This window comes from Rhinopithecus roxellana, chromosome 2 (genome assembly GCF_007565055.1).
Source record: "Rhinopithecus roxellana isolate Shanxi Qingling chromosome 2, ASM756505v1, whole genome shotgun sequence".
In the NCBI taxonomy this organism is placed as follows: Eukaryota; Metazoa; Chordata; class Mammalia; order Primates; family Cercopithecidae; genus Rhinopithecus; species Rhinopithecus roxellana.
In genome coordinates this window covers 34,597,377-34,603,704 of record NC_044550.1, presented here as the reverse complement: position 1 = coordinate 34,603,704, position 6,328 = coordinate 34,597,377, and the positions used below count along the sequence as shown (strand labels likewise).

Below are 6,328 nucleotides of genomic sequence, written 5' to 3'. Positions count from 1 at the left end.
AAGATTGGGAAACCACCCAGGCCTCCCAGCTCTTGGCAAGCAACACTCTGACTTCATGTTGTTACTCAGCATTTTGTTTCTTATTGAAATGCCGGGCTCTGCACAACCGGTTTGTAGATCCCCTGGGCATGCCCAGAAACATAGCAGCCTCAGGAAGATGGAACTGAAAAGAACACACAGTGAGAACAGGAGAAGGGCTTTACAGCTCTGGTCAGCCTGACTCAAACCTGTGTTAATAGCTCAGACTCTTGTTGCTCCATCCAGCCCTTCCTCTGTCTTCTGATCACAGTCCTACCGGCCCTTCTAGTAGCAACTCAAAAGCCACCTCACTCAGCCTAATGTAATCTATCCCTCTTCTGTGTTTCTTATAATACTTTTATTTATTTTGTCTTACAAATTTTCCTTGTGTCATACTTACTTATGTATGTATGTCTTCCTATGAGGTTGTAAGTGTTCAGGAAAATTAGAATGATCCGCTTTAGCTTTTATCCTTCTCCTTGAGCACAATGCCTTGTACTTATTAAATAAAAATGCTTGAATTGTATGGAACTGAATCAAAACCTAAGAAAATAATCTGCTTTAGAATAGATCTGAGAATGCTGAGTAATGCACAACTCCTGCCTTCCTTGGGGGGACCTGAAACCATAGGGGGACTTCAATTACTTCTGGATTTGGTGTAGCTTCAGCCAAGGCAAGATTTCCCAGGGTTGCTATGGCCTACAGGAATATCAGCCTCCATTGGTCTTAGTGTCCGGCTTTAAATGATAATGGAACCAAATCACACTGATGTTTTACGTTCGTATAGTAACATCATAAAGATACTGAAAATACTGGCAGTATTAAAGAAGAAAAGCAAATTCATTTCTTTTTTGAAAGATAAATCTCATAAAGGATTAAACTTTTATTATAGATAAGGTGAAATTTGATAAGTTAAAATGATAATTAGATCCACATTTGTTATCAGGGAAGAGTTTCAAAATGCTTTGTTGGGTGAAAAGAAAACCTTCTAAAGTAGGTTTATTATGATTCTTTTTTTTCTGGTAAAAACAAATTTAAAAAGATAACTTCTATATAAAGTATATGTACACATGCCTGAAGAAAGCATTTGGAAAATTATACAGGCATTAATTTCTCCTACAGTTAAAGTGTCCATAACAAAACTTGGACGTAGCACAATTGGCTACTTATTGAATATAATTTATTGAATCACTGTTAGTAATAACCAGAACTGACTGGAAATTGGTGTCATCAGAATGATAAAAAGCTGCTGCTTCCCCTGGCTGTAATGGACTGTACTGCAGGCAGACATGCACAGCAACAGTGATGGGGCGTTAGAGGGTGCTGAATATGTGGTGGAAAGTGCAAGGAAGTTTGTGTTTCCTTTTGTAGGTTTTGATCTACTTTTTTAAAATTAAAGCTAGCAATAACCAAATACATTTATGGTTATGAAAGCAAATTTATTGTTAAAATTACTATTTTAAAAATTCTGTTCTACTGTGAATTTTAACATTTCTGTTTCCATTAAAACATTTTAAAAAAAATTTTAGTTTTAAATTGCAATTTGGCTTAATTTTAATAGGAGATACACTCGTAAAGGACAAAATCTAAAAGGCACATGCTAGTATTTCTAAATGAGAAATTTTTGTTCCATCCCTATTGCTCAGCCATCCTTCTCCAATTTCAACCAGTGTTACCTTACCTGTTTCTTTACATTCTTTTGATAAGTTGAGATTTCTTAGAAATAAACCTATTTAACAATAGTAGAATAGGCTATATACTAAAATGCTAACTGTAGTTATTTTCAAACAATAGGATAATAGGAAATGTTTATCTCTTTATAGTTTTCTGGTTTATTTTTTTCCCCAGTAACTAAAAGAATTAAAGATAATTTCAAAAACCATTTTGTTGGACTCTGTGTGACAGCATGCCTAAATATTACATTGTCATCACTTTTTAATTATTCCATTTCTCTTCTTCTGGTCTTTAGTTTTGGTTAACAGTATGGCAATGCAAAAAAAAAAAAAATTCCTTTTACCTATTTTCTCTTCCTTCCTCTTCCTCAGTCCATACCTCATGAAGAAAATAAATATGCATCAAAGTCATATTCTGAAAAGAAATTTCTCACTAAAATTTTTACTAGGGTTTCTGAGCATAATTTGACTCATTCTAATTAAATCAGATTAATATCTACTATGCTTCGTTCACTAAAGATGTTTTAAGTAACAGCAATAATAATAGCAAATTCTTAGGGCACATTTATCTTGCTGGGTTAGGTAGGAAAAGATTATATTTATTTTTTAAATGAGATATAGAAAAGCTTGGAAATTGGAGGTGGGATAATGGTAATTGTCCATATTTACATTTTGAAAATATGTATTTTTGAACTACTTTCACTATGCCTGGAATCAACTATTTTTCTAGGCCTTTTCCAGATGTGAGAATTTGATCAATAGCACCATTTATCCGTAACTACAATGTTATCTGCCTTGGAGTAGACCACCTCAGGCCCAGGAAAACATCAGTTCTGGCCTTGTGGTTATGCCACCTGCAAATTCAACCCCAAATTTTCCTTACTGGGTGTTCTCTTCTGTATCTTCTCTCCCTTCCCTTGTTATTTGTCTCATTTTTCTTTCTTTCAGGAGGCGAATGTAAAGCTAGGGTGGTAGAGTGGAATGAGCACGGATATAGGAGTTTGGGAGCCAGGATTCGTATCTAGTTCTCTACTAAACTATGTGTCTTAGGCAAATCACCTCAGTATTCTGGTCTCCCTCTCTTCCTTCTTTCCACAAATATTTGCAGAGCTCCTACCTAATGCTAAAGACTATTCTAGGTGCTAGGATGCAAAGATGAACAAGACGTGACCGCTGCACTTTGAGACTGTGTACTTGGTCTCTCCAGCTGTCCCTGAGAAAGCTGCATCTCAAGACAGCAGCTGAAGTGAGTTTGTGGTTCTGCCCACCTGCTGTCTGGCCAGTGAGGAAGTGTGTCTAATGTGGGCACCTACTGGGCTCCTCAGTACCAAAAGAGGAACCCAGGGATGAAAGACATGAAATATGGTAGGGACGCAAAGCTCTGTCAGATGGTGTTAGGGATCAAAAGGTGGCAGCAGTGATAGCAGCGATTTGGCTCGGCATGCCCTTCGACAATGCAGGCTGTGGCTAGGGCTGCTGTGGTCAGAAGGAAAAGCAAATTGTGCTTTTCTGGGTGGAACATCAAGTGAAGACAGTTAACCAAGGTAGCATGATTTGTTACGATCGACTGTCTGAAAGAGTCACAAGAATGCAAGTTTACCTTGAGCCTTGGGTTAGAAAGATAATGAGTTTGGAAGTCAAGGAGAGGCCAGTGAATTTGATGCAAATCACTTCATGAAATTCAACCCCTTATTCTACGGGGCTCTTCTTTCTCTTCCTGGGACTTAGCATTCTTTATGTCTTGACACTTATTGGATGAATGTATGAATGGAAAATCTTCACAGAACTTAAATGTACATTGAGAACACATCACAACCTTGGTGGAAAACTGGGAGACTGGTAATCAAGAGTTGAACATTCTATTTCATGAAATAATATCGCATAAAATGCTATAATTGAATGAATGGTCTCATCAACAATTTTACTCATAGAGAGGGCTCGCTGCAAGGCCAGATGGAGTAAAGTGGAGAAGGGAAGAAGACTAGTCCTGTCCCCATGTGTCTCAGGGATTCTCTGAGCCAATGACTTCTCCTATAAGCATGAAAACCTAGGAGGGAGACGTTTATTGCCAACTCATGAAGGGTACTGGGTGGGGACAGAAAGAGGACAAGGCTTGGAGGCAATGATTAGACAGTGGAATTTCATTTTCACATTTTGCTGCTTATTTTTGGCCAAGCCAAACATTTTCTGAGACTCAGCTTCCTTTTCTGTAAAATGCCACCTCCCATCCTCTTTTCTGAATTTCTTCCTATTAGAGCAGGGGTCCAGGATCCTAGGCAGTGGACTGTTACTGGTCTGTGGCCTATTAGGAACTGGGCCACACAGCAGGAGGTGAGCGGCAGGTGAGTGAGCATTACTGCCTGAGCTCTTCCTCCCATCAGATCAGCAGTGGCATTAGATTCTCACAGGAACCCTATTGTGAACTGCTCATGCAAGGCATCTAGGTTGTGTGCTCCTTACGAGAATCTAACGAATACCTGATGATCAGAGGTGGAAATGTTTTATTCTAAAACCATACCGCCACCCTCACCCCCACCCTCTCTGTGGAAAAATTTTCTTCTAGGAAACCGGTCCCTAGTGCCAAAAAGATTGGGGACCATTGCTAGTTAGAAAATTTACTTGCATTAGAAACTTACTTGGACTGATATGTTCTTCTTTGAAAACACAAATACACCCTGCTAGTCCCAGGTTTTTAGTCAGGAGAAACAAAGCATTTTCCCATTTGAATTGGAATCAGCTGATGCTGCAGGTTACTGGAGACAGAGAAGCCTCTAAGTTGGGCTGCACTGGATTGACAGGTATTGAGAGTAAAGATTCAGGAAGAAACTGATGGGCATGTCTGATCATACAGGTGTCTGTGCAGATGACAACAAAGGGAAACTGTTAAGGGCTTGCTGAGGCACTATCAGGAGAAATCCAAGCAATTATATGGGGAGAGAGAGCAGGTCACCTGATGGTGCTAGGAATCCAGACCTAACAGAGAATAAAGTCAGGGCAAAAGAAAAGCTGAGGGAAGAGAGACCCCTGGTCAAAAGAAGGCCAGACAGACAAATCTTAACATCCTGGCTTGGCTGTTCCTGTGCGATCCTCATTTTTTATGTCTGTAAAATAGTGATTATATGCAGCTAAAAGCATTGTTGGGAGGATTAAAATGAGAAGATATGTGTTGATTCTTAGCATGAAGTTATAATAACACTCAATAAATTATAGACACTATTTTATATTATTAGGACTCTTGTATGAAGGACAGGTAAGTTCATGGTTGAAAGTGAAGACGATGAGAGAGGAATGAAAGAGGACCTGGGCTGGGATCTGAGGTGATGGCTGGGTTTTCTGCTAGGAAGATATGTCACATCGACAGACAATGTAGATTTTTAATAGGTCATTATAGGGGCTGTGGCATCTGAACTGGCCACAGATGAACCCAGTCTGACTGGGATCCAGTGGAAAATGTAGTACTGCAGGTAAGTACCAGGAGTCTGGTTTATAGGACTCTACTGTATCCTCAGGTCAAAAAGGAGAGGGAGAGAGGAAAGATGTGCCAGGTCCTGATGACAAGGTCCAGATGTGACTAATTTGCCCAGAAACATGGAGGCAGAAAATTGAGTAAGTAAAAAAAAGATTGAGTGAGTGACAAATGGTTTCTTAGAAATGCAACTCTTTGCCCCCAAACTGTTTAACCCCTGCTATTAGACCCCAGAGAGTTTCAGATTCTTAGAATGTGTGATATACATTCTTTTGTTTTCACCAAATAGAAATAACTAATAGAAAAGGATAAGGCCAGGAGCAGTGGTTCATGCCTGCAATCCTAGCACCTTGGGAAGCCAGGATAGGGGTATTGCTTGAAGCCAGGAGTTTGAGACCAGCCTGAGCAACATAGCAAGACCCCAATCTCAACAAAAAATAAAAAATTCACAGGATGTAGTGGGCATGTGCCTGTAGTTCCAGCTACTCTGGAGGCTGAAGTGGGAGGATTGTTTGAGTCCAGGAGTTTGAGGCTGCAGTGAGCCATGATCATGCCTCTGCACTCCAGTCTTGGTGACACAGTAAAACTCCATCTCTAAAAAAATTAATTAAGTAATTAATTAATCAAATTAAAATTTAAAAGGATAAAACTAATACTCCTTGAAAAATGAATAAATACATGAAAATATAGGAAAGTATAAAGTAAAAAATCAGATTTTCATTCATTTTATTACCAGTGAAGTAAACCTTTTTATAAGTTACTTAGCCGTTTCCACTAGTGTGAATTGCTTACTTTACTCTTACATTACTTATTATTATTATGTTCACATCAGATGGTAAAGTGCTCACATCCGAACAAGGCTTAAGGGAAGCACATCCCACGCATGAGCATGAACACCCAATCATCACACATATGAACTATGAAAGGATCAACTCTTATATTACTCATTTTCATGTTACTCATTTTTAATGATAGGTTGCATGCCTTCTTTATTATAGATTTGTAAAAGGGTGGTAAGGATATTAAATCTTTGTCATATATTTTATTCTTCTGATTTGTTATCGCTGTTATTCACCTTGTGGCATTATTTCTCACATAGAATTTTTAAGTTTTTACTTTTCTTTTCAACCAATATTTCCATTTGTTAAGTGCCCTACAAGATCAGATGGGA

At 38.7% G+C, this 6,328-nt stretch overlaps 1 non-coding gene across 1 annotated transcript; it reads right to left on the bottom strand.

Moving 5' to 3' along the window:
* Nucleotides 1–5,983: 5,983 nt before the first annotated feature.
* On the bottom strand, nucleotides 5,984–6,086 carry LOC115896280. The gene has a single exon (XR_004056182.1). It is a non-coding gene; the product is annotated as a small nucleolar RNA U13 (small nucleolar RNA).
* Between the last annotated feature and the right edge of the window lie 242 nt (nucleotides 6,087–6,328).